General features: G+C 42.3%; 1 long non-coding RNA gene across 3 annotated transcripts in view; it reads left to right on the top strand.

Annotated features, from left to right (window-relative positions):
• The window catches only part of LOC104001837 (uncharacterized), a 262,940-nt gene that overhangs the window by 54,483 nt on the left and 181,013 nt on the right, over positions 1-27,444 (top strand). For all 3 annotated transcript variants that reach the window (XR_008538815.2, XR_001708725.3, XR_008538816.2), the window contains one exon: positions 6,063-6,156. This is a non-coding gene — a long non-coding RNA (uncharacterized LOC104001837). The remainder of the gene's footprint in view (positions 1-6,062; positions 6,157-27,444) is intronic.

Raw genomic sequence — 27,444 nt, forward strand, 5'->3', positions numbered from 1 at the left:
CTTTCTTAGGTGTGGTAATGGTATCAGGGTTATGTAGGAGAATATCCTTATCCTTAGGCCATTCATGAGAGAGATGGAGAAAGTAAATGAGGTAAAATATTAACGATTATTGAATTGAAAGATATATAGGCATTGATTTCACTATTCAACTTTTTTGTTGGTTTGAACATTTTCATGGTAAAAGTTAGAAAATACACAAAAAAAACCACAAAAACAAAACAATTTTTATCTTTATTATCTGTTTTTCAATTTTTGGTCTTAACTTGAGTATTATTTATATTATTATCTGTTTTTCTGTATTTTTGTTGTAACTTTTTAGTTCCTATTTTATATTTTTATTGTTTACTGCTTTATAAAATTTATGCGTTTACTATTTTATAAAACCAGGTAATGCCTCTGGTCCTGGATGCTGGCTGGGGAAAGGAACAGCCTGTATATATTGGCCAAGATGATGAGATTGAAGTTGCAGAGCTTGTGTTCTCTCTGGTCACCTGCCTAGCCCCCTTATCAGATACCTCACACCTTCACTGTTGGTTCCCAAAAAACTCATATTAACATTAAACTCATAGTCCTCTCATAAATTACGTGATAATCTAAAATGGAGAGATTTGCCCTTTTCCATCTTGCCATTGAAATTCTCATGAAAACAACAACAATAACAGAAATACCAAGTGCAATGGCAGGAGATCTGCAGGAGAAATTTCTAATGGCCCAGGACAGGTGTGGCTCTGAGGCAGGAAGACAACAGGAGATCCCCTCTCTCCACCCCTGCTGCAGAGAGGGGAATGGGGCTTAGTGGTTACCCCTAGGCCTAGATATGGTTTGTCAAAAAGAACACAAAGCCACAAGCAGAACATAGTGCAATTTCCTAAAGTGTGAGTAGACTTGAGGGAAGTTACTTTTATATTAAAATAAACATGGGTATATTTTGGAATAGCCTGCAAAAGGGAGATGCCAAAGGAATTTTATGCTTATTGAAGGCTGTTTTGAGACATCCTCTAAGACTCCCAGGAGTATAAATGGAAGAGTTTGTGAATCTCTGTATTATGATTAATTATGGGTTGGTTTGGCTAAAGAAGGTTTTGTAGGGGGAATGTTTTTGTGGGCCAATATTGATTATATATTTATATATATATATATATATAGAGAGAGAGAGAGTATAGACAACTTTTTCTTCTTTGAATAGTAACCTACTGACCATTTGTATGTTGAAGTCCTATCCCCCAATACCTCAAAATGTGACTATATTTAGAGATAGGGCCTTTAAAAAGGTAATGAAGGGAAAAGGAGGTCATATGGGTGGGCCCTAATCCAATATGACTGAAGTCCTTACAGGAAGAGGAGATTAGGACACAGATATGCATGCATAAAGGAAAGACCACGTGAAGACATGCAGAGAAGTCAATCATCTGTAAGTCAAGGAGACAGGCTCAGAGGAAACCAACCCTGCCAGTAAACACCTTGATCTTGGACTTCCAGCCTCCAGAATTGCAAGAAAATACATTTCTGTTGTTTAAGTCACCCAGTTGTGATACTTTGTTAAGGGCAGCCCCAACAAACTGATATACTGCTAGAATGGTGCTTATCAATTTTGTTATTCTGTTAATTTGTTTCATTTACTTTCCAACACAGTTTTCTCCTTTCTCACTCACTGATATCCTGACGTTTGACTTCCTGATCAGAAATGGAAGTGATGGGGTTGGACAGCAGGTGTTGGAAACTCAAATGCCTTAGGGACCATGCATGTGGATGTGCAAATCCAGGATGTAGAATAAAGACGTGTGGTGGTTGCTGTCACAATGAAGGGTGCGTTCCCACTTAAAGACATTCAGATTCCAATGCTTTAAAGCCCTGTGCCAGCCCAAATGAATAAATAAGTCCTTACCTGGACTGTCTGGCAATTGCAATCCCTGCTCCAGTACAGCCTGGGCCTCATCCCCATGTTCCCTTGATTTATTACAAGAGGTCCATAAACACAGGTGCCAACCAAACCTTGTCTGTAGACTCTGTAATGCCACTCATATACTCACCTCTTAGTAAATTAAATTGCAAACTCACTTGTTAAATTCAAATTAATTTCAGAACCTTTTTTATCGGATACTTTCTTCATCATGATGATATATGGGGTTTATCCAGATTTTTAAAAAAATTCGCTTTTTGAATGATAAAAGTCATGCATACGTATATGTTTATTGTGAAAAGATACATTTCTTTTCCTCCTGTGGATCTTCCCCTCGGAATTCCAGTTCTAATTCTACTCCTTGTGTGAACCCCTGAACATGCACCCATGCCCATTCATTTTTCTGGGCCCCTCACAGCAGCTCTAGCACCTCCACCTAAAAGGATTGAAAGGGAAGATGAGACCCCATTGCAGAATATTTGAAGTGGTTACTCATCAGCCCTGTATATACATATTAAAATTCTCTGAGTTGTTACAGCAGCTGTTGCAACTGAAAATAATTCAGCAAACAGGATCATTTTCTGTGTAGTTTATGGGCTCGGGAACAGTCCAGAAGCTTTGGAATTTGAGTTACCGTCAGCCCGCTGCTCAGCCAATCTCCACATGTCACAGGCTGGTAATTTGATCTACAGCTCCCTTGAAGTGAGTTTGTACTGAACACAGAAAGCTCTTTTTTCCCCCTTTTTGCCAAACGCTAAATAGCCTTTTATGTGTGTCTTTTTTCCCCTTACACAATCATGATTTGATTCAACAAAAATATTACACACCTTCTTCCTGAGGATTTTGTGTCCTTTTCTTGGACTCGCAGCTACACATTTTGGGCAGCAAGTTCCCTTGTTCCCTCGGCAGCTGCCTGCGCGCAGTCCTCCGGAGAGCCTAGGCCTGGGAGAGACCGCCTTGGATTTAGCTGGGCCTAAGAAAACACAGGCACAGCAGTGAGAAAAATATTATCTTCCAATGCCCCTTCCTTTCAAGACTCAGGAAATCTGCTTCTTTTCAGTGCTCTTATCACTGCTGTGAAGTTTTGATTTTTCCAATCTCCAGTGGTGGTTTAAAAGGAGCTTAGAGCAGAAGCTGAAAGGGCCTCCTGTATTTAGAGAGCAGAAGCCCCACCTGCTGTCTCTGGGGCACCTCCCAGTGGCCAGGGCCAGGGGGTGTGTCTGATGATGGAGACAGTTGGAGCCACTTCAGCACTGGCGCCGAGTTTATTCCATCTGCTGATATTTAGATTGTGGTGGGGAGGGCAGAATGCCTGATGATGCCGTCAGTTCACCACCATGCAACAGGTAGCCTGCTTTCCAGCTACTTTGCATGATATCCAGACTTTCTGGCATCAAGGCTTGGTGGCTCACAGGGCTTGAAGCAACACTACTCTGTAGCTTCCTTTTTTTTTAGTGATTCCCTCACCGGTGGTGGATCTACCTAAGATCACAGTGGCCACGGTGGTATACTATTTTGGGTTACTGAAAACTGAAACCTGTTTTTCGCTGAAGACAGTTGCCTAACAGTTTAATAACCTTTATACTTAGAATATCAGGAGTCCTGTCTGTCTGATCAGCCAGTGGTACCATTAAGGAAAAATGAAAGATTGGTTTTCAGAGTCACTGAAGTTCTGGTGATATTTTAAATAAAAATTGAATACTTGGACATCTAAACTTATTTGATTGAAGCCTTGGGATGCCTAAAGTCATTGTGGTTGAGATTATATCTGTTTATGGCTGACAAAAATTATCATAAGTGTATAGAGTCTTATGTTGGGGACCTTGCTGTCCATCTCGGAGACCATCTGCAGAAAATCCCAACAGCTGCAATTTATTTCTCATTTTTCAGAATAGAGATTGATTATGAAGGAGGCACAAAACAAACCAATAAACAAAAAACCCAAATATTTGATTATGGCATTAACTTTATGGTCATTTCTAGAGGAGTGTGTGAGAGACATTAACTAGGTTCTGATTCTTGGAATAGATTAGACATTGGCCTTGCACCCAGCTCCACGGAATGATGTCCCCAGAAGGCCTTGCTTGTGCCTGGACACTGATGTCTGAGGAGTACGCTTCCCTGAGCTTTCCATGGGTCAATCTTAGAGGGCAGGGCTCCATGATCCTGGCCTTGACTGAAGGGGGAAGGATAGATTGGAGGTTTTTCCAAAGACTCACTGGAATTTGGAGATAAAATATTTAATAGGTTGAAAGCCTTTACAAGGGAGAACTCTGGTCTCCCTGTGGACGATGACCAAATATGGTAAAAATGTTCCCATTTCTGGTGGATCAATCAGTCCTTAAATATTTCTAGAATAACTTCCATGGTTAAAATCTGGATCCAGATTTTCTAATGAGCAATTTGCAGAAAGAACCCACCTGCATCAAATGGCAAAGTCAGAACCACGTGCAAGAGTGAACTGCACAGCCCTTGCTTAGCAACATGCCGCTTGTAGCCCACTGGGGGTGGAGTGCCCTCCAATCCAGACTCTACACTAAGAAATTAGGAATTCAATGGCAATAGTAATTTTAGCTGCAGTTTAAGGAATGTTTACAGCTTTGAAACAGGAAATGGAAAACAATAAGTAAGAAACTATAAAATAAATTGAGCACATAGCTTTCTGTTACATTTTATACCCAGTGGTACGGAAAGTTTACTTAAGGAAATGACAAGGCTTATTTAGAGGACCAGCAACTGCTGGAGTCTTTTATTGAAATGGAAATGGGAGCAATGTTGGATACTCTTAAGGCTATTTCTTTGTAAATTCCCAATTGGGAAGCTTTAATATGTGTCTAAAAGGATTTAAAGACATTTTTCTTTTAATATTTACATGCCATATTATAATAAGATGAATCTTTGCTGTGAATTTGAATCTGAATATTAATGTTGGCTGTATTTTATTGAGTGATTATAGTGAGCCAGGCTCTGTATTAAGCACTTAAAATGACTGAGCTTATTTAATTTATTTAACATTATGATGTAGGTATTATTATTATCTCCATTTTACAGATGAGAAAACTGAAGGTAAGAAAAATTATGCAGCTTGCCTAGAATATGGCTGCTAGCAAATGTTGTAAAGGAACTCAAATCTGCCCATTCCCAGAGCCTGAGGTCTTAATCTATTCTGCTGACTTAAATTCTGTATCATGAGTTTCACAACCTGAAGCTTGGGAACTCCTGTGGAGCCCTGGAGTGATGTTTAAGGAATACTTCAGTGAGCTGTACACACTACAACTCCCATATTGCATTTTAGTTTTTAAAAATAGTTTCTTTAAAATAAATGCAAGAGGGGTCTCTGAACAATATGCTCAGGTCTCCAAACTAGCTGAATTTACCATGGACTATTTTTCTAGCATTTGGATTTTAACAGAAGCAGAGCAAAGTTGGGATGACCACACCCTTCCTGGGCTTCAAGGACTTTAAAAATGTCCTGGCTGCCCCAGAAGTTGGAGAGCTCTACATTTCAGCATTGGTGGTGTGTGTTGTCTGAATGAAATGGGTTAGGGGTAGTGGGGAGATAAGAGGATTTATAGCCTAAAGAAGGTCAGGGAATCCCAGTGGCCCACCTGCTTTAGAGTCTCAATTTTCTCAACTTTAAATGGAAATGATATCATTACCTATGTAATCTGAGTGTTGTTAAATGCATTAAATTAGGCAATACCTGTGAATAAAGCTTATGAGTTATTATTTTGGAGGTATTTAATGTGTTCTCCCCTCCTTGACAGTGGGCTGATATTTTACCATCCTGTTTCTAAGGCCCTGTTAAAGTTGTTTTTCTGAGCGTGCTCTATCCATCAGGATCCTGGCAGGAAACAGATGGTGCACTCATGCTGGGAAGAGTTTAATAAAGGAACTGTTTACAAAAGTGTGCGCAGGATTTAGGAAAAGCAACAAGGGATGTTGCAGCGCCCCAGTAGAGGGCCATTACCAACACTAAGCCAGAAGGGTGGAAGGAAAGGAGTGTTTACCAGCACCTAGAGAGGTTTTTGAGAGGGCTGCCTGATAGTTAATGTGGCCTTTGGTGGAGGAATGCAATCAAGTCACAGAAACCTACCAGGGAGAGATCTTGGGGGAAAAATATCCTGACCTCACTTTCCTCCCTCCCTTTAATCTCCTGCAGGTATTCTCCACTGGTTGAATGCAAATGGAAGCCAGAGGAAAAGGGAACCCTTGACACAGTTTTCATATAGATTGGCCTCCAGAGCAGACAGCAGGTGAGAGTGGAGAGTGGGGTTGGGGGACAAAGAGCAGGTATGGAGCACAGCATGTGGCTCTCCACATGTTTACCAGTAACCTTCATCACTCTTGCCAGATTGGACCGAGAATCAACTCAGCCCATAATTATGCTGTCGTGGTGCCTCTACCTCCTTTTCTGTGTTTTCTCAATTTCCAGAAACTCATTCTCCACTTCCAAGCTGTCTTGTGTTCTTTTGCTCCTCTAAGTCTTCTTATTGTGGAAAAATGAACACAGAAAGTTAACTCACACACTTAAATGTCTTATGCCTAATTGTTACTTTAAAATGTGCATACTTATTTTCACTTCTGGGATGGCTAAATTGCTACCAGACTGACCACAGATAAACAATACAAAGAACAACTATCTGAAGGTGAGTAACTGTAAGCAGATTATGGGGATTAGTTGGCACATGTGTGAAAGGATAAGACAAGGTGTGTCTTCCCTTATTTATAGTTTTTAGCTTAAGAGCAGGCCTTAGACAATGCCCATAGTCTTTCTGGCCTGACGAACTGGAAGAAAAAGTTGAGAGCAGCCAGAGCCAGAAGAAAGTGAGAGGAAATCTCTAAAAGAAGAGTGCCAGAGAGGGGAGCCCCAAATTCCATGCATCAGGTGCCCAACTTTCTGGCTGAGTCCCAAACTTTGTGTGCATGTGGCACACTGCAAGCAGCTCAGTAAAGGGTCAATGACCTAACTGAGATAAGAGCTACTGCCCAAAAGACAGAGTTTGCAGTTTTGTCAAAACAAAAACATCACACTCGATGGGAGAAGTGTAACAGAAATGCAGAATCTCCCTAACAAAACATTCCCAGTGTCCAGGAAACCATCCAGAATTACCCAACATACAAAGAGCAGGAACCAGATTCCTGACCTATTCTGAAGAGAAAATATAATCAATGAAGATCAATCTTGAGATGACCTAGATATTGGAATTAATAGATGTAGATTTTAAAGCAACTGTTACTACAGTAATTAAAGGAACATTTACATTTTTATGTGCTTGTATTAGAAAAGAAGAAAAGTCTAAATTAATGACCTAAGGCTACCTTAAAAAGCCAAAAGATTAGAATAAGTTAAATCCCAATGCAGTAGAAGAGTAGAACTAATTAAGGTAGGAAAAGATATCAACAAAATATAAAACAACATTAGAGGAACTATATTGGTTATAAGAGATGCAGTTTAAGTATAAAGACACAGGTAGGAGTAAAACTGATTCTTGAAAAGATCAAGAAAATTGATAGAACCATAGCTAGACTGATCAAGAGAAAAAGAACACAAATGATCAATATCAGGAATGAAAAAGGGGATATAACTACAGATCCTGCAGACATATAATAAGATGATATGTTGACTACCCTTTTTGCCTGCTGATTTCTGGACACTAGGAGTCCAACATGCCTTGTGAACAATCATAAATTATAGTTCAGTGGGACACTTGCTGTGTCCTCTGGCGAAAATGTGCCCTTCTAGGGTCAAAGCCTACAGAACCCAGAATTATGGGGGCAGGAAGGACAGAAATCCCCCAGTGGGTCACTGGGAGTGATGACAAGTGTGATCCTTCCTATTTCCACCCCTTGGTTACATGTTCAGTACACTGGAACATATTCAGAGCTTTTTGGGTGTAAAGATTTGGGTACAGGAATACTGTCATTGAGAGCAGTGCTCCAAAATTCCTTCCATAAATACTGAGCTGTCTCCATCACCGTGGCCAGATTTTCATATTTTTTTCACCCCTGGCCATGTAACACACCTCACAGCAGACCCTTTGCTTGAACAGCTTATCTGTTTGCTTCCTACCACTTCCGCAGGAGAAAAATGGAGTGGAATGGGGGAAAGAACCTAGTTCTTTCTGCAGGAGAGATAGTTAATGCTTATGGTGTGCATTTTTATATGCCCCAATCTCCCTAGCAGTTAGTTCAGGGCCATGTGATTTTTTCTGGCCAATGGGTGTGAGCAGATCTTCTGAGTTGAGGCAGTGAAGAGCCAATGTGGTTCCTCTGTGGCTCTCTTTTTTGGGTATGGCAACCTTGGAGGCCGTGTGTTCCAGATGGTGTGGCTGTGAGTTTCAGGAGCACTGCCCAACAAACAGCAACTTTATGTCCTGTCAAAGCAACCTTTATCCTGCTAAGCCTCTGAGATTCCTGGTTTGCTTGTTGTGGTAGCAAGTGCTAATTACCTTGATTAATAAATCTATTCTCTCCACACCCATCAATCAATAAAAAATTCAGAACCCTGATTATAAATGTTTTCACAGTTGGTCAGCTAAGAGTTTCTTGTAGATTGCTATGCATTTAGCATTTTGCTGGGTTTTTTGTTATCAGTGCCCACTCTGAGTGGGTGGAGCCCCCTTTCCTGGTGGGTTATGGACTCCCTTGTATCAGCAGATGAATAGAGGTTAAGAAGCATCACGAGTCAGCTTTATTTAGTTCTTATCTGGACATGGACAAGGTTACAGTCTACCCAGATATGCAGAGAGTATTCAGTGCTACATATTCAAGCTCCTTTCCTGGCTAAATTTCTGTTGGTTGCTCCCATTCCTATAACTGGAACATCACCTGTTAATTTCTTAATGTATGTGCACCCAACAGATTCTTACTATGTATTCTCTGTCTAGCCAGGAGCATTACAACTGCTTCCACCACACCACCTCATTTGGCTATCTGAGTCTTGGGGTTAATTTCTGAGCAATTAGTGCTGCTGTGGTCATTGGGTTTTGTTTTGTTTTGTTTTGTTTTGTTTTTAGGCTCAATCTTATTCAGATTGGATGCCTCTTGCTTTGAACCCACACTTTGTTGCCTCACCCTTATGACTCCTCTATTTCCCTCTTCATCCTTTTATTAAACAAAACTTATTAACTCTGTAATCAGACCAGCAGCATTGTGCAATAGGCACAAATGTTAGGTGCCTTACACATGCAATTTTGTGCCCAACTTTGGCAGCAGTTGTTTTTATTCTGTCTTCACAGATGAGGAAATGGAGGCCCAGTGAAGACACAGGAGAAGTATTAGTGACCTGCTACTTTTAGATATAATCTGTATAGAGAAATAATATGGATATAAAAGAAGTTGCTAAAAATAATCGTAATATCTGTATATTGTAAACCAGCAGTCCCCAATGTTTTTGGCACCGAGGACAGGTTTTGTGGAAGACAATTCTTCCACAGACCAGGGGCGGTCGGGGGATGGTTTCAGGATGATTCAAGCACATTATATTAATTTTGCAATTTATTTCTATTATTATTACATTGTAATATGTAATGAAATAATTTTACAACTCACCATAATGTAGAATCAGTGGAAGCCCTGAGCTTGTTTTCCTACAAGCTTATATGGGACTCCATATGGGGTTGATGGGAGACAGTGACAGATCATCAGGCAGGCATTAGATTCTAATAAGGAGCATGCAACCTAGATTCCTCCCATGTGCAGTTCACAATAGGGTTTGCGTTCTTGTGAGGCTCCAATGCCGCCGCTGATCTGACAGGAGGCGGAGCTCAGGCAGTAATGTGAGCAGTGGGGAGCAGCTGTAAATATGATGAAGCTTCCCTTGCTCGCCCACCGCTCACCTCCTGCTGTGTGGCTTGGTTCCTAACAGGCCATGAACCAGTATTGGTCCACATGGCCCAGGGGCTGGGGATCCCTGTTGTAAACTACTTAACATTGCTAAGAAAAACTAAAGAAGATATAAATAAATGGAACAATATGCTGAATTCTTGGAATAGAAGAATCAATATTGTTAGTTGTCTCCAAATTGATGTATAAATTCAAAGCATTCCCAGTGAAAATCCCAGAAGGCTTTTTTTTCTTTTATCTTTTTTTTTTTTTTTGGTAGAAGTTGATAAGATGATTCTAAAATTTATATAGAAATGCAAAGGACTTAGAATAGCCAAGATAATTTTGAAAAACAACAAAGTTGGGGGACTCATACTACCTAATTTTGAGACATAAAACTATTGTAATCAAGGTAGTGTGGTAATGGTATCAAGATGGACAATATATAAGTAGATATAATGGAAACATACATCTCATGTATCTGGTGAATTGACTTTTATAAAGGTTTAAAGGCACTTCAACAGAGAAAGCATAGTCTTCTTAACAATTGATCATCCATTCATAAAAACAGGAAAAAAAAAGCAGAAAACTCCTTTGATTCAAACCTTGCAACATATCCAAATCCAAAAGAGACCATAGGCCTACTTTCAAGATCTAAAAATATAAAATTTCTAGAAGGAAACAGAAAAGAACATCTTTGTGACAAGGTATTAGGAAAAATGTTTATAAATCCCATACCAAAAGAATAAACCATAAAAGAAAAAAATATAAATTGGACTTCATTCAAATTAAGAACCTCTACTCTTTGCAAGAAACTTAAGAAAATGAAGAATATCCACCTATTGGAAGAAAATATTTTCAAATCACATATCTAATAAGACTTGCATACAGAATATATAAAGAATTCCCTTAACACAGTAATAAGAGAACAAATAAACCAGTAAAATAGGGCAAAATATTAGAACAGGTACTTTACCAGAAAGGACATATGGATGGCAGATAAATGCATTAAAAATGTTCAATATCATTATTCCTTAGGGGCAGATTAAAACCACACTGAGATAGCACTACACATCTGTTAGAATAAAGACTGACCATGGCAAGTCGAGGGCGGGAAGCAACTGGAACTCTCATGTACTGCTGATGGATGTGTAAAATGGTACAATCATTCTAGAAAATAGCTAGTTTCTTTAAAAGCTAAACATATAGATAGCAAATAACCCAGTCATTTTACAGGTATTTACTGAAGAGCAATCAAAGTATGGGTCTATACAAGGACTGAACATGATTATTCATAGAAGCTTTATTGTAATAGTCAAAAACTAGAAACAACCCATATGTCCATCAGTGTCCATCAATAGATGAATGGATAAATAAACTGTGGTATAGCTATACAATGGGATACTTATCAATAAAATAAATGAACTATTAGCACATGCAACACGAGTGAAATTCAATGTAATTATACTTATAGAAGCAGATAAAAATGACATACTGTATGATTTTATTTATACACAAATCTAGAAAATTCAGACATTTATAGTGACAGAAAGCAGATAAGTAGTTGCCTGGGGATAGGGGGAGTGGAGAGTAGTCGAAGAAAAGGATTTCAAAGGGGCTAGAAAAACGTCTTGGGATGATGGATATGTTCATAATCTTGATTGTGGTGACAGTTTTACAGGTATATGTATATGTATGACATCAAACTTATCAGATTGTACTTATATAAAATAAGTACATTATTTTATATCATTTACACCTCAATAAAGGTGCTAATAGCAAGTAAATAGGGGATATTCATTGAAAGGCAGGTGATGATAGGGTAAAACAATTTAGCTTTGAAGCCAGGATGCCTGGGTTACTAATTTTTTCTTCTCCTCACTGGTTGTATCACTTTGGACTGGTTAACTCTTCTGGGCCTCTTTTTCTATGTCTAAAATGGAGAAAACGATTCCAACTTCTGTGGGTTCTTGTGAGCATTAAGTTGGTTTATTAATATAAAGCACTTATGGTACTCCCTGGTATGTAAGAAGTATTTAACAAATGTTAAGAAATTATTATGCACTGGGCACCATGTGAAGTGTTTTATGAGAATTATCTCATTTAAACTTCACAGTCTCTGAAACAACAATCCTTATCCTTTGTACCAACATCTAAGTGAAAAGGAGAAAACCAAGCTGCAAAGAGGAGGTTTAACTTATCCCAGATTGGTTACACAGGAGGCAAGAAGCAGAAGCCAGATTTGAGTAAAGGCAGTCAAACTTCAGAACCCACACTTTTAATCCTGTGAGTAAGTGCTAACAGGTGGGGCACTGACTCAAGTGCTAATAAGAAAGTTGTCTAGACAGTGCCCATGTTTTCAGAGCATTTCATTCTCTGAGCCTTGTGAAACTATTGAAGACCAACATGTTTGGGCAGCTTTCTGAGAGTGCCTCTTATGATTACTCCTGGCAATCATCTTAGTGCTCATCAAACCTATTTCTTCTTCCTGGGCACAGGGTCAAACTATTTCCCAGCCTTCTTGTATCTGGTGAGGTCATGTTGAGAGGTGACAGCATGCTGGCAGTCCTCACAACCCTTGCTCGCTCTCGGCGCCTTCTATGCCTGGGCTCCCACTTTGGCGGCACTTGAGGAGCCCTTCAGCCCACCGCTGCACTGTGGGAGCCCCTTTCTGGACTGGCCAAGGCCAGAGCCGGCTCCCTCAGCTTGCAGGGAGGTGTGGAGGGAGAGGCGCGAGAGGGAACTGGGGCTGCGCGCGGCGCTTGCGGGCCAGCTGGAGTTCCGGGTGGGCATGGGCTTGGCGGGCCCCGCACTCGGAGCAGCCGGCTGGCCCTGCCGGCCCTGGGCAATGAGGGGCTTAGCTCCCGGGCCAGCGGCTGCGGAGGGGGTACTGGGTCCCCCAGCAGTGCCAGCCCACCGGCGCTGCTCTCGATTTCTCACCGGGCCTTAGCTGCCTTCCCGCAGGGCAGGGCTGGGGACCTGCAGCCCGCCATGCCTGAGCCTCCCACCCACTCCATGGGCTCCTGTGCGGCCTCCCCGATGAGCACCGCCCCCTGCTCCAGGGCGCCCAGTCCCATCTACCACCCAAGGGCTGAGGAGTGCGGGTGCACGGCGCGGGACTGGCAGGCAGCTTCACCTGCAGCCCCAGTGCAGGATCCACTGGGTGAAGCCAGCTGGGCTCCTGAGTCTGGTGGGGACGTGGAGAACCTTTATGTCTACCTGAGGGATTGTAAATACACCAGTTGGCACTCTGTATCTAGCTCAAGGTTTGTAAACACACCAGTCAGCACTCTGTGTCTAGCTCAGGGTTTGTGAATGCACCAATCGACACTCTGTATCTAGCTACTCTGGTGGGGCCTTGGAGAACCTTTGTGTTGACACTCTGTATCTAGCTAATCTGGTGGGGACTGGAGAACCTTTGTGTCTAGCTCAGGGATTGTAAACGCACCAGTCAGCACCCTGTCAAAACAGACCACTCGGCTCTACCAATCAGCAGGATGTGGGTGGGGCCAGATAAGAGAATAAAAGCAGGCTGCCCGAGCTAGCAGTGGCAACCCGCTGGGGTCCCCTTCCACACTGTGGAAGCTTTGTTCTTTCGCTCTTTGCAATAAATCTTGCTACTGCTCACTCTTTGGGTCCACACTGCTTTTACGAGCTGTAACTTACCGTGAAGGTCTGCAGCTTCACTCCTGAAGCCAGCGAGACCACAAGCCCACCGGGAGGAAAGAACAACTCTAGATGCGTGGCCTTAAGAGCTGTAACACTCACCTGGAAGGTCTGCAGCTTCACTCCTGAGCCAGCGAGACCACGAACCCACCAGAAGGAAGAAACTCCGAACACATCCGAACATCAGAAGGAACAAACTCCAGACGCGCCATCTTAAGAGCTGTAACACTCACCACGAGGGTCCACGGCTTCATTCTTGAAGTCAGTGAGACCAAGAACCCACCAATTCCGGACACAATGTGACTAGTTCTTGCCAATGCAATGTGAGCAAAGCAGTGTGTCATTTCTAGGCCAAGGCAGGTAAGAGTGGATGGGCTTTCTCCTTTCTCTGCTTTCCCTACCCATTTCTGCTGGTTTGTGTTTAAAATGGAGGAGACACAGCATGGGAGAAGCCTGCTTCCTGAAAGACCACCTGGAGCAGAGCCCCTATTGCTGACCTGTGCAGAACCATACTTTATGTGTTAAGTCACTGAGATTCTGAGATTATTTATTAAAACAAGTAACATGACATTGCCAATGTGCTACTCTTATGCCAGTATGTCACTCTTATGCCAATACGTTACTCTTATGAAACCTTTGCTGAAACATTCCACCTCTAAGAATTTCTAAAATATGGGTCAAATACGTAGACGGACTCTTTTGCTAGGAGATGGACCACAGAGTTTTGTAGTAGAAGTTTAAGTATAGGAAATAATATATAATTAGTAGGAGATAACATATGAATGACACATGGAATAAGGGTTTCAATATTTATTTATTTATCTGAGATGGAGTCTTGCTCTGTCGCAAGTTGGAGTGCAGTGGTGTGATCTCAACTCACTGCAACCTCTGCCTCCCGGGTTCAAGGGATTCCCTTGCCTCAGCCTCCTGAGTAGCTGAGATTACTACATGTGTGCGCCACCATGCCTGGCTAATTTTTGTATTTTTAGTAGAGACGGAGTTTCACCATGTTGGTCAGGCTGGTCTCGAACTCCTGATCTTGTGATCCGCCTGCCTCGGCCTCCCAAAGTGTTTCAATATTTAAATTCCTTCCAAGTTACAATATTTAAATATCCTTCATCTCACTCATGGAGCCTGAGTGGTGAACAGTGTTCTTCATTCCAATTCCCTGTTGGCCTTTGCTCTGTGTGCATCCTGTTTCTTGGGGCTTTAGTTGTGGGCATCAGCTCTTGGCTTTCCAAGATCCACAAGAAATTGAATAATCTCTGGCCATCTCAGATGTATAATTATCTCCTTGGGTTGTTTTAAAACCTACCCCTCACATCTCAAAAACCTATTCAATGGGACAGGTTACCACCATCTGTTTTTCAACTGCCATTTTTTTTCTTTCTTGCTCGTTGGAAGGTTTGTCTTCTAATTATTTTATCAGCTTCCCCATATGTGATGTGTCTTCTTTCATACTGTGCCCTGTCTGTACTATGACAATTCATGGTCTGCAGACAGCGCTCTGGTTCCTGGCCCACAGCTGGGTTGCAACTCCATCAGTCTCCCGGCACCAGAGTCTTCTCTTGGGTTTCTGGGGTTCCAAGTGAGAGACAGAAAAAGAACACTCAGCACCCTGGTTTGGGGACCATCTGTGACAGCCTGAACACATAGCATTATTTTTATGTTTTCCCTCTTTTCTAGTTCTGTATTGGAAAAAAAAAAAAAGAAAAGGCCAGAGATAGTAGCCTTTGTATTACTGGAGTTCAAGAGGTTTAGGGAGAGGACAGCTGTTCACAATGCTGGATAGTGAGGACCTCATGTCATCGTCATGGAAGGGGGCTTGATTCTAGTCATCTGGTTCTGAGCACCTGCTGTTTTGGCAGACGGTGATCGATCACTTAGTGCAGCACTTCAGAGGCTATCCAGAGGCTATCCAGAGGGGAATATGATCCTATAGCCCTATGCTCCCATTTTACTGATGAGGAAACTGAACCCTAGAGTCAAATTGAGAGTTCCTCAAAGATAGTCAACAGACCGAAGCCAGTCTGAGAACCACTTACTCCTGGTGGTTGGAATATAGAAAGTGACAGTAAGTTTTTAAAAACTTTTATGGTAATTTGACAGAGAAATTTTAAGTCATCTAGGCCTATATTTCATATGTCTTTAAAAGTCCAGGTGTGTTGTCATTTGTTTTATTTTCTATAATAAACTTTATTTTGGGAACAGTTTTAGATTTACAGAAACATTCAGAAGATAGTACAGAGAGTTCGCAGATACTCTGCAGTATCTTATAGGTAGTGTAAGACAGTAAAATTAATATATTACATTAGCTACAATTAGTGAACCAATACTGATACGTTATGATTCATTGAAATTCATACTTTATCCAGATATTCTTAGTTTTTAACTTAATGTCCTTTTTCTCTTTCAGAATCCTATCCAGCGATACCGTATTACCACTAATCATCATGTCTCTTCTTGATTGTGACAATTTCTCAGACTTTTCTTGGTTTCCATGACTTTGAAAGATTTGAAAATTATCAGGCAGGTGTTTTGTAGGATGTCCTTCAATTGGAATTTGCCTTTCTCATGATTAAACTGGGCTTATGGGTTTGGGGGAGGAAGACCAAAGAGCTGAAGTGCCATTTTCACCACATCATATCAAGGCTACATACTTTGCACAGGACTTATCACTGTTGTTGATGTTGACCTTGGTCGTCTGGCAGAGGCAGTCTTTGCCAGTTTTCTTTACTGTAAAGTTATCTTCTTCCCTGCCCCTACTTTCATACTATGCTCTTTTGAAGGCAGTTACTATGTGTAGGCCACACTTAGGGAGTGTGGAGTTGTAGTTTATTTTAGTGTACTTGACAAGAAATTGGTTTGTGATATATTGAAAGTGAAAATGGTCCTCCAACACTGCTCATTTGAGAAGCACTGCTCTAAAAACCCTGTGTAAGGGCACACAGAAGAAATGCTGGGACAGAGCCCAAGGCATCTTGGCTTCAGTCCCAGGTCCTGTCATTCCCCAGAGCCTAACTTGGGCATCCATCTAACTGTGGGGCCAATTTGGCTGGCTCTGTAACACCACAGACTACCCCCTAACTTTCCATGAATCTTAAGGAGTGCTTCAAGTCTTGGTGGACGTTTCTGGAATACTAGTTTCCTCAAACCTTGATGCATTCATTTGTCAGAGTTACTGTTTTAGGTCAGGTTCAATGGCAAATAGGTTCTGAGATGGAGATTTGTACACAGAAAATTCTTTTGGTGGGTGATAGGAGAAGGACAGGTCAGAAGGAGAAGTCAAACGTCAATGCAGTCCAAATAAAAGCCCCTGCCAATCTTACGGGGAGCTTTGGACCTGGGATGGCCGTTCAGAGTTGCTCTGAAATTAAGCAGAAAGATCAGCTTTGACTGCCCCCACCCCACCCCACCAAACCCACCCAACACATACACATTGACCAGGTACTGGATTGGATACTCTCTGTCTTTGGGAGGGAGGTGTCACTGGGAAACGTGGCCCCCTTAGCCCATGGACATAACTTAAAAAGGAACTCAGCTAAGCCACCAGAAGTCAACACCCCTGGCAGCTGGGGGATGAATACTTAGGACCTGATGAGAGATCTGGATGGCACCCTGCAGCACTTGCCACAGATACGATTACTGTTTTTAATTCTTTTGCCTTTGTCTTGTGTCTAGATTCCAAGAACCAGGAGGTTGTTTGCTGTACTCTCCCTTGTACAGTTAGCTGTCTCTAGTGCCTGAATGCACTAATTGTCCTTTGGGTATGGATGAGGTAATGAAGGAAAGGGATGCTGGGAAGAGAGGCCACATGAGAAGGTTAGTGTGGGTGTAAGACACAATGCAGAGGATTTGTATTTGTGCCATCTGCCTGCTTCTATGATTCATCTGGGTCTGTGCACCCTTGTAATCAGCAGGCTGCAGCAAACTAAGTGTTGCTTGCTAAAGAAAAATGAAAGCTGGAATTTCAGCAGGGAAGAAAGTATATGCCCCACCGTGATGAGTACAAACACACAGCATCAGGGAAGCCACACAGAATGAATCTCTGAGAAGATTGTTAGCATTTTCCCTCCACGCCCCAGGGGAAAAGGTGTAAGTAACAGAATTAGTCCAATTGGTCAAGAATTCATCTTTCTTGTCACTTGTCTCTTGTGGGAGTTCAAACTTGCTCAGTCCCATCCATTTTGATTGAGAGTGAAAAGAAGGACATTTTAATTTAAGAGCAGAAGATGGAACTTGAGGGCAGAACAAATTTGGCAAATGTAAATTCTTATCCAAAAAGCATGCTTCCTGTACTTGGCACCTTGTTTCCCCGATTCTGCCTGATGTCCATCTCTTTTTCTCATTGCAGTTTGAATTCAGGCATGTGTCTTTCCTCTCAGCTTCACCATGCATAAGGGGATACTTGGCACGAATGAGCTCATCCTGGCTGATAGGAAAATCTTATAATTAGGCAAAGAAACTCAAAAGAACTGAAGCCCTTTTTCCTCCATGAGCATCTTTCACTAACTGGCCTAGGAGTTGGTGCCTACCATTTGGATTATATGTAGCTATGGGGCAGGAAAGGGTTAAAGGATTTAGAAAGAATTGAAATAAAAATGAAAATTTTTTCCCTATTAAGATAGCAGAAGTTCGAATGTGAATCACTGTTTTGCATAATAAGCATGGCCATATAATAATAGCTAATATTGTTGAGTTCTTTCTTAGTGCTGGGCACTGTGCTAAGCACTTTATAGGGGTTATCTCATTTTATGTTCATCATGACTCAGTATTGTGGATATTATTACAACCCCTAAAGACAGATGATGAAACTAAGACTTGGAGAGGTTAGGCAAGTTGCCTAAGTGTGGAGATAAAATTCAAATCTAGGTACCAATGTTTTTGAACCACTCCTGTACTGCTTCAGTAGCTATGGGATGGGGATGGGGGAGTAGTTTGAATGGGAAAATAGGAAGTGTCCTCACATAGGCCTCCTAGGGAAAAGCCCTTCTGAAAAGCATCCTACTGTAAGTTTCCTTCTTGTAGCTTAGACCATTTCCTTTTGTGCTAACAAGAGAGACCAAAGGGACGGTTGAGATCTGAAACTTAAGTCAGAACCTTAAGATTGAATTTGGGACCTCTGATATTGACTCAGAGTCTGTGGCATGAAGATGATGACCAAGGCCATAGATTTGGATAAGATTGTTCCAAGAGGAAACGTGCAAAAAGGAGGTCAAAGAGTTCAGGCTGGATTTTTGGGAAGCCAACATTTAAATTAGGACATGTAGAGGAAAATAAGCCAATAGGAAAGTCCAGAAAGAAGAGTTAATCGTTCTGTGGTAATCCAGGAGAGGGAGGTGTGTCGCTATCCAGAGGCAATGAGGCAAAACTGTCAGCTTGGATGACATCTTGTCTTCTAAGACAGGGGAGGTGGAAGGAAAGATCAGAAGAAAGGTGACTACATTAGAAGGTGGAGAGGAAGCAGAGTTAAGGAAGTCCACGCCAGGGCCTGTATAATCTTAAGGAAGTAGAATGTTCATTTCTTTGGGGTTTTCACACTCAATTCCTTCCTTCCCCAAGTATGCCCCAGGTGACACTCAAGCAGGAGTACCTCAACCCAAGAGTAATCCAGCTGTTGACCTTGACAAAATCTTGTTGGCTTGACAGAGAGAGAGAAAGATGTGTCTGTGCCTTTGCTGGGAAGCTGGTGATAGAGACCATGGCTGCACGACTGCCAGCTTTCATGTGGCTCGGTTGACAGGGGTTTCACCCTCTGATGAAGTTCTCCAAACTTTCTTGGAAAACCAGCTGGGCAGGTTTACCTTTTGTCTACTGCCTTGGATGGATCTCATTTCTATCCTAGTTTGGGGTTAAGTATTTTCTGGCTGCCTCCTGCCCTTGGAGCATCCAGAGACAGGTGACATGTGGACACTCTGCTCACTCCTCTTTCTACTGGGAACTTTGGGCTGAGGCCAACTCTTGTGAGTGCTAAAGTGCTTGGGGGTTGGCAAATTCAAGGTAAACACTGCCTGACGTCAGACTCCTGTGAGATATCCTACATCCAGACTCCCAGAGTGGGAGCTTGCAGCCTGGCAGGTCTTCCTTTCCTTCAGTGCTTTGGTGCCTGCCTCATTTATGTGACTGTTAGTTGAATATTTTGTGCTTTGAAAATATATGAAACCCATTAGTCAGTGGAGTAGGATTTTAGCACTCCAATCTCTCATTTTATGGACAGAGACTGAGGTTCAGAAAGGATTGACTTGTCCAAAGTCACATGGCTGGTTTGAATCCAGGTCTTCTGGTTCCTAATCCATAGCTTTTCACATTTTTATCATGCAATAAAAGGTAGCTCATCACAGAAATGTAAAGAGAAAGAATGGCGACCTCTCTCCTTTCCCACAATTCTTACCAGTTTTGTATCTCTTGCTCCCAGTTAGACAGGTTGTAATTGACTTTGTCTCTTCATGGAAGGGTACCCGTAGCTCACACCCATAGCTAAAACCAACTCAATCCCCTGAATCATTTCTATTTACAATCTATTTCCTAGATTTAAAAAATTAGTGAACAAATCTCTTCTTTCTGCAGATAGGAATATACCCTTAGGGCAACAATCCTGGAGAAATTTGACTTAAATTTAAACCAGATTACAAAACACTGGGGACAGGCATTGGTGGAGTTGGGATGAGATTATCATAGTAGCTCAGCGATGAGTGTTTAGCATAGTCTATTCTAAGTTTATAACAACGCTGGGCATTGTTCTATTTTACTGTACAGGAAACTGGGTCACAAAGAAGTTAAGTAATTAACCCAGGTCCCTAGGGTTAATTATGTTAATTAAGTGTCAGTGCTGGATTTCAAATCTTCGTTTAACTGGCTCTGATGGCTGTGCTCTTTCTACTACCCAGTGGTTCTCTAACTTGATGTATAAAAATTTTCTGAGAAGATTATTTAAAAAGTAGTTTCCACCCAATCCAAGGATTCCGATTCAGCAGGGCTGAGGTAGGTTGGAGAATCTATATTTTAAAAAATGCCCTCAGTGGTTCTGGCATAAAACGTTGGGAATTCCTGGAGGAAAAAAACAGAGAGGTGGGGGGCAGTGGGTGCAGATGGCAGCTTCCCCTCTTTGACAGCTTGGGGCTAGGCCAGACACTCTCCAAGTCTCACAGCCTCCCTAGACCTGGTCAGGTGTCCTCTGATTGCAAAGGGTGGGAGGCCTCGGCAAGCTGTGCTGGAGGAACTCGCATTAAGACAAGGCTCCCCAGCATGGAAATCCCAAGTTCACCCAGAAGTTTCAAAGTTAGGGATGTAGTTCCTTCTCTGTTGTTTTCCTTTCCAAAGAAAGACCCATTTCCAACCATACTCTAAGCCCAGAGGTGGACTTTTCCTTGTCTCTATTCTTAGTGTTGGCACAAGTGGCTGGCCCAGGGAAGTGCCCAGTGCTCATTGAATCATGAATGGTGGAGGGCATGCTCAGGCGTTCAGTCCTGGTGAGTTAGGTTCAAGGGCTTCCCTTTCTAAGTGTCTCCTGTTTGAGAGTTACACTCTGTATGGGGGCTACCCTTTGGAATGTAGCTCTAAGGAACACATAGCTGAGGGTCCCAAAGTAGGCAGTTTTCTAAGGGGCATAGAGATGAGTGTGTGTGATAGTTTTTATCCTCCCTGATATTTTACAAATTGAATCTCATTTACTTGTGGGAAAATACTATAGAGATTAAATTTCTAATCTAGCCAGCCTGTAATTATTTCTTTTCTTTAGCCAATCACTGATACTTCAGGCGGCTCCTTCCCAATCCAGAGTCAGCAGCAAGTATCATTAACTCGCCTTCTAATATTTCTCCTGGATAATAAGACAAACAATCAGGAGATTCCAAGAGCCTGAACCCTAATCAAAGAATCTGGTCTTTTGGTTCCTCAATATCATCACATGCCCTAGGGCTCTAATTTTCCATGCCTACAAACCTCAAAACTCAAGTAAAAGCCTCTGATGATTTTCCATAATGTGATTCCATGTGTTATAGTATTCCCTGCTCAGCTCCCACCTCCAAATGTACACTACATTTAAAGTAAGCCAACATGCACAGAGAGACAAGATAACTCACCATCTTGATAGTCGAAACTTTATCATTTACCTGAGTTTCCTCCTCCTCACCCATGTCATCCAGAAAACTGAAAATGGTCCAGGCACAAATTAATGAAACAGGTGGATGGGAGGCATGAGGTGGTCATGGTGGCTGTGGTGACCTGGCGGGGGTATGCGCTCCCCAAAGGAGGCAGGTTCCATTTAGACACATCCAGTTTATTCCAGGTGATAACATAGGCAAAGGGCTGGCAAGTGTTCTCATTCTTCAGGAGAAGCTGCAAATATGAATGAGATCTCCAGATTTAAAAGATGTTGGTGTTATAGACCGCCTATCTTTCCTTCCTTCCTTCCTTCCTTCTTTCCTCCCTTCCCTTCCCTTCCCTTCCCTTTCTTTCCCTTTCCTTTCGTGCCTCCCTCCCTCTTCCCTCCCTCTTTCACTCCTTATTTCCTTGTTCTACAAATATTGTTTATGTACTCCCCAAAATTCATATATTGAGGCCCTAACCCGTCTACCATGTGTTGATAATGGAGATGGGATCTTTGAGAGGTAATGATGGTTAGATTAGATCATGCAGGTTGGGCCCTCATGGTGGGATTAGTGGCCTTATAAGAGGAAGAGAGAGAGATCTTTTGCTCGCCTCGCATACATTCACTGAGGAAAGGCCATGTGAGGACATAGTGAGAAGTTGGCGACTACAGCGCAGGAGTGAGCCCTCACCAGGACCTGAATTCACTGGCACTTTGATCTTGGACTTTTCAGCCTTGAGAACTGGGAGAAAACACATTTCTGTTGCTTAAGCCACCTGGTCTATTGTATTTTATTAGAGCAGCTCGAGAAGACTAACACAGTTGATCATGAGTGCTTGACAACACATTGTATCCTTAGATCAGATGATTGCTGACCATTTGCCTCCTTTGTTGTAAAAAGGGCATTAAAAAATGAAATTAGGGATGGACGAGTGGGTACAAAAGGGAGAAGGAATTAACACAATTTTGAGGTATCAGCAGGTAGGTAGGGCTGGTTGGTGGTTTTCTAAACAGCTGTGCTCGAAGTAATATTTTAGCAAGATAGGGGCTTTGGAGCCTGCTTGGGAAGGCTCAGTTTCCTTCCTTCCTTCCCTTCCCTTCCCTTCCTTTCCCTTTCCCTTTCCCTTCCTTCCTTTCCTTTCCTTTCTTTCTTTCCTCCCTCCTTCTTTCCCCCCTCTCTCTCACTCCTTATTTCCTTGTCCTACAAATATTTATGGTGCACTCCCTCCCTAAGCACCTCCACCCCCCCAACCCCTGACCAACTGCACTAGGCCCCTGAGAATACAAAGGAGCAAATGACTTGGTCTTTGTGTTTCAGGAGCTTTAGGTTCCCTAGAGCTCTGATTTGTCTAAGTGGAGCTGTGAAAGGAGGGCAAGTTTTCCGGGCCATCATTTCTGCACCCTTGTCCCCTGGGAGTTGACATAGAACTAGCGGCTGCTCTGATTCAGAGTCAAGTGAGAGGAGGTGCTTGAATGCTGCTCTCCTGTATCAACATCCCCCTCCTAATTTAGATCAGAATTGATTCTTTGGTTGTGGGCAGCATGGCAGAGGGAGAAGGTTCAGAGAGGCTGCGTTACTCAATCGCTTTCCTTCGGGCAGGTTGGATTGTGATTGCCATGAAGTGAAAACATCCATAACCCTGAGTGGTCATGGGTTTGAGCATGTGTAGCCACTGCTCCTATAACTTGGCTGCTGGTGGCTGGTGGTAACCAGGACAGAGAGAAGAGACTCTTATGTTAGAGAAAGGTAGTGTTTATAATAAAATAAACCTTATAGCATTTCTAAAAAAAGTATTCAGGCAAGTAAATGACAGTCAGTAAACCATCTGCTAGTGAGGTCCACCCAAAGCCCATTCATGTATTTACTCAGTAACCTATCATTGTGGAGGGCATTGGATTAGGAGCTGTGGATATTGGTGATTAAGCTGCAGGTCTTGCTTGGTCTGGCAATTGAAAAACTGATTTTTCCAAATACTGTATCTGCATATCTTGGCTTCATGAAGATAAGGACCTGTGGCTGCAAAGGTCTAGGGGGTAGAGCAGAGGGCTTCTGGCATTTAATCTCTGTTAAAAATACTTTTCAAAATCATTTTACCAGCATATCAAAGCTGTAAAATATATTAAGTTAAATGAGAAAAAAAATCAGAGATGTAACTGTTAAAATCTAGAGTATTTTAGTTGAAAGACTGGGACATGAAAAGTAAATTTTCAACTTGAGAACACTTTGTCTCAGGGAGGTTTAAAAAAAAACACCTTAAAAATAACAAGAGCTTCAAAGCAAGTGTTTTTATCACTGGCAAGGCAGGTGGTCCCACATTTATTGTATGCAGGGCTCAGGGAAGCTTAAACTTAAAATTTTTAATGATTTTTTAAAGTTCAGCTAAAAGACATTATTCTGGGATAGAAAAAAGTCTATTTATTCCACTCTAGGTACTCCGAAGCAGGGTATGGATTCTGCTTTCATCTTCCAATGCAAGCCTGTTTCCACAGGGTTGAGATCTGGCATGGACAATTTCAGCCTGAAACGATTACTTTTGGAAATTTGCAGTGAGTGGAAACAGTCATGTAGAGCTGTGGATCTTGCTACCTGGATCAATAACTTCTTCTAGTTAAGCTTCTTGCCAAGGAAAAGCAAGGAATATCAAATTTCATAGAACTAATGAACCACTGGAAACTGCTTGCACCCATGTGTGCAAGGATCGCTTTTTATGATTTATACAAACCAAAGCACTCATTGGAATAAGAATAATAGCTAATGTTTATTTATCATTTATTATCCTGGCCACTGTGCCAAGTATTTATATATAGTGAGTTATTTAATCCCTGCAACAACCCATGGGTAGGTACTATTATTTTTCCTTCTTTATAGATAAGAACATTGAGGCACAATAATGCTAAATTACAGAGTGGGATCAATGTGTTGCTCGCTTAGAAAATGAGTCAAGTTCCATATGTGTGAGTAAATGTGAACATTCCCACTTCCTTGTCACTTGGTTTTCTTTCTCAAGTTTGGTGTGTTTGCTCTGTGTTCACAGGATATTGTTAACTTCTTAGTCCTTTGAAGAAAAATCAAATTTTTTCTTAAGAAGAGACTTTTGAAACTCACAATATGAATTCAAGAAGCAAAAAAGAAAATCGAATTTCACAAATGGGATACCAATAGCTTGGAAAAATCCATTGCTTTTGCAGGGTTTGTTATTGAGGGAACCCTGCCTTTCCCAGCATTCTTGACATTTCTTCCTCAAATAAAAGGTAATAAAATGCAACCAACTGACTCATTTTCTAAGTGAATGACATATTTACTCTACTCTTTAAGTTTAAACTCTAAGCAATTCCCCAATCCTTAGTTCCCATGAAATGTAATGTTCTCTTCCTAAAATGTTTGGCCAAGTTGGGGAAGGTGGGCATGGCAGTGTGAGCCTGTAGCCAGGTTCCAAGGTTCGCTTGAGGTCAGGAGGTTGAGACTAGCCTGGGCAATATGGCAAGACTCTGTATCCACACACACAAAAAAATTTTAAAATTAAATGTTTGGTCTTCTACAACCTGGCTTTCCACTTCTCATTCCCAATCATGCTCTGGGACCACCTCTCTCCTGTGCTGAGGAAGGCTAAGGAAGCACTGTGTTCTTTGAACACAGTGCTCAATCCATCCTGCATTGATGCCTTTGCTATGACAGTTTCCTCTGGTCTCTTCCTCCTCTGAGTCTAGCTTGAGGGCCACTTCTGAACAGCTGCAGAGTTGAGCTGCTCCTCAGTACACTTCACTGTTGAACCAACCTGGGCCACAGGTGTTGCAGTGAGGTTGTCTTCAGAGCCTCACCCTACAGGAAGAAAGCCTGTGAAGTTTCTGGCCCTGGCACAAAGCTGCAGAATCTTGGTGAATCCAACAACTTCTCCAAGCCTCAAAGAAGGCACTTTAAAAATTGTGAAGCACTAATTGAAGGAGAGGAGAGCGTCAAGGATTCCATCCTCCACTTACTAGTAGCTGTCTTATTCATTTGGGACTGCCGACCCCCAGATAGCCTTCATCCCTGGAAATGTGCCTGAGATGCATGTCTCTTCACATGCTTGGGCCTTCCAGAATGTACCAAAAGCCAGGGTTAAACAACGTCAGCTGGATGAACACGTTTCAGTGGCAAAGGCTGTTGGAAACTACCACTGTGTTACATTTCACTTTAAACTCCTCACCTTGAAGTGAAGCTAAGTCAGGCCAGAGAATTGAATGGATTTGCCCTTGGCCACCGTATGAGGTGGTGGAGTAAGCGGAAGGAGAATGTGGTATGTGTTGCAGGCTGTCAGTATTTGCCAGACTATGGTCTTTTAAAAAATATATACATACATTGCACAAAGAGTTTGGCATTATAAAAAGAATCTTTTAAGTACCACAGTCTTTTATCCAGAACATTATTAAGAACTTTTTATTAAAAATTAAGATGCCTCAGAAACCATATAAAATTTTAACAGGCTCTACCTTTGCACTTCGCCTTTTCCAGGGCACCTCAGGAGAGGTGGTAGAATTCTCAAACATTTGGAGAGCTCTGCGAGGAACATTCTACTTTGCCAATTTGTCCCTGTATTGGCCCAGGGCAGCCATTTACCACCTTGTTTTTGGTTATTTCAGCTGCTGCTAGGCGTTCTCCTTCAAACACACCTGGATTGCTGTGAGGACACTGCCCCACAGGCGGAACACGATGTGTTTCTCAGAGCTGCGGACTGTGGGCTGTAGGCTCCCACAGCCCCGTGTGTGTGAGCCCGTTGGCGCTCACCAAGCTCTTCTGAAGTTCTCTGGTTTCCTCTGACTTCTCTTCTGGATGGGAACTTAGGTACGGGACCAGTCCCATATATATTCATCAGTGCAGGTCCCTTTGTTCAACTCAAATGAGCACCACATGGGGTTCCTTCTTTCTGTGGGCCTCAATCCCTTCTGTGCTTGTCTTTTAAACTAATCTGCTCACATGGGGTGAGTCTTTTAAAATTTTTCCTGAATGTACCTCTTTTTATCTTCAAGAGACCCTTTGCCATTCTAGGGTGCTGTAATTTGACAAATAAATCCTTGTCCCACTTTCCCCTGCCCTGGTTTCTCACCTAGATCCTGGCCTTTCGTTCACCTGCCGTCTTTCAGAGTGGAGAGTACTCACCCTTCAGTCTCCTATTCACTGCAGTCCCCCAAATTCCCTTCTGTTGGGTGGTCTCCTTTATCACTTTCATATTTCTCTAATTCTAATAGCAAGACTTCAGGCCCAGCTTGAGAAAGCATGCATTTTCCTCGTTCATGTTCGTACAGTCCATTGGACATCCTTACCATCAGCTCTTGTTGGTTGAAAGATCTGAAAACTTTTAACTGGCCATTTCCTGAGGTTCTCTTTTTTGTTCATGGAGAAGCAACTGGAGCCCTTCAGTCTGGGCACAGTCAGGAATTTTCTGGATTGCTGCCATTATTCTTTTATTCAGTAAACATTTGCTGAGTCCCTTCCATATAAAAGTCAGTATTCCAGGGGCTGGGGATACAAGAACATGACCAAGGCCCTGCCTAAAGGGGCTTGCAGGCTGGTGCGGGAGACACAGTGACACATGTTGCCTTCTATTGGATACCAGTGCAATAGGTTGGAGTGGGAGCAGGATGTATGGGATGCTCTGCCCCATGCCAGAGGATGGACCACCTCATTCAGCAAGGGAAGGGGTGTCAGGGAAAGCTGTCACCAAAAAGCCCTAGTTGAACTGAGCTGCGAATCACAATGAGTCATTCACCAGGCAAAGTCAGCCAGGGCATTCCTGGTGGAGGCAGCCACACAGGCAAAGGTTCGGAAGTGTGCAAGGGGGTTGACTATGTCCATTCTTTTTATGAATGTTGTCAAAGCTTCAGTAATCTTGCCCCTGTGCGTTTCTTGTCTGCCTTGCAGGCAGAATGAACTGTGAGTGGGTTATCAGGAAAGGTCAAAGACTGCATGGCTGGTGTGAGGGGC

This window comes from Pan troglodytes, chromosome 14 (genome assembly GCF_028858775.2).
Source record: "Pan troglodytes isolate AG18354 chromosome 14, NHGRI_mPanTro3-v2.0_pri, whole genome shotgun sequence".
NCBI classification, from domain to species: Eukaryota; Metazoa; Chordata; class Mammalia; order Primates; family Hominidae; genus Pan; species Pan troglodytes.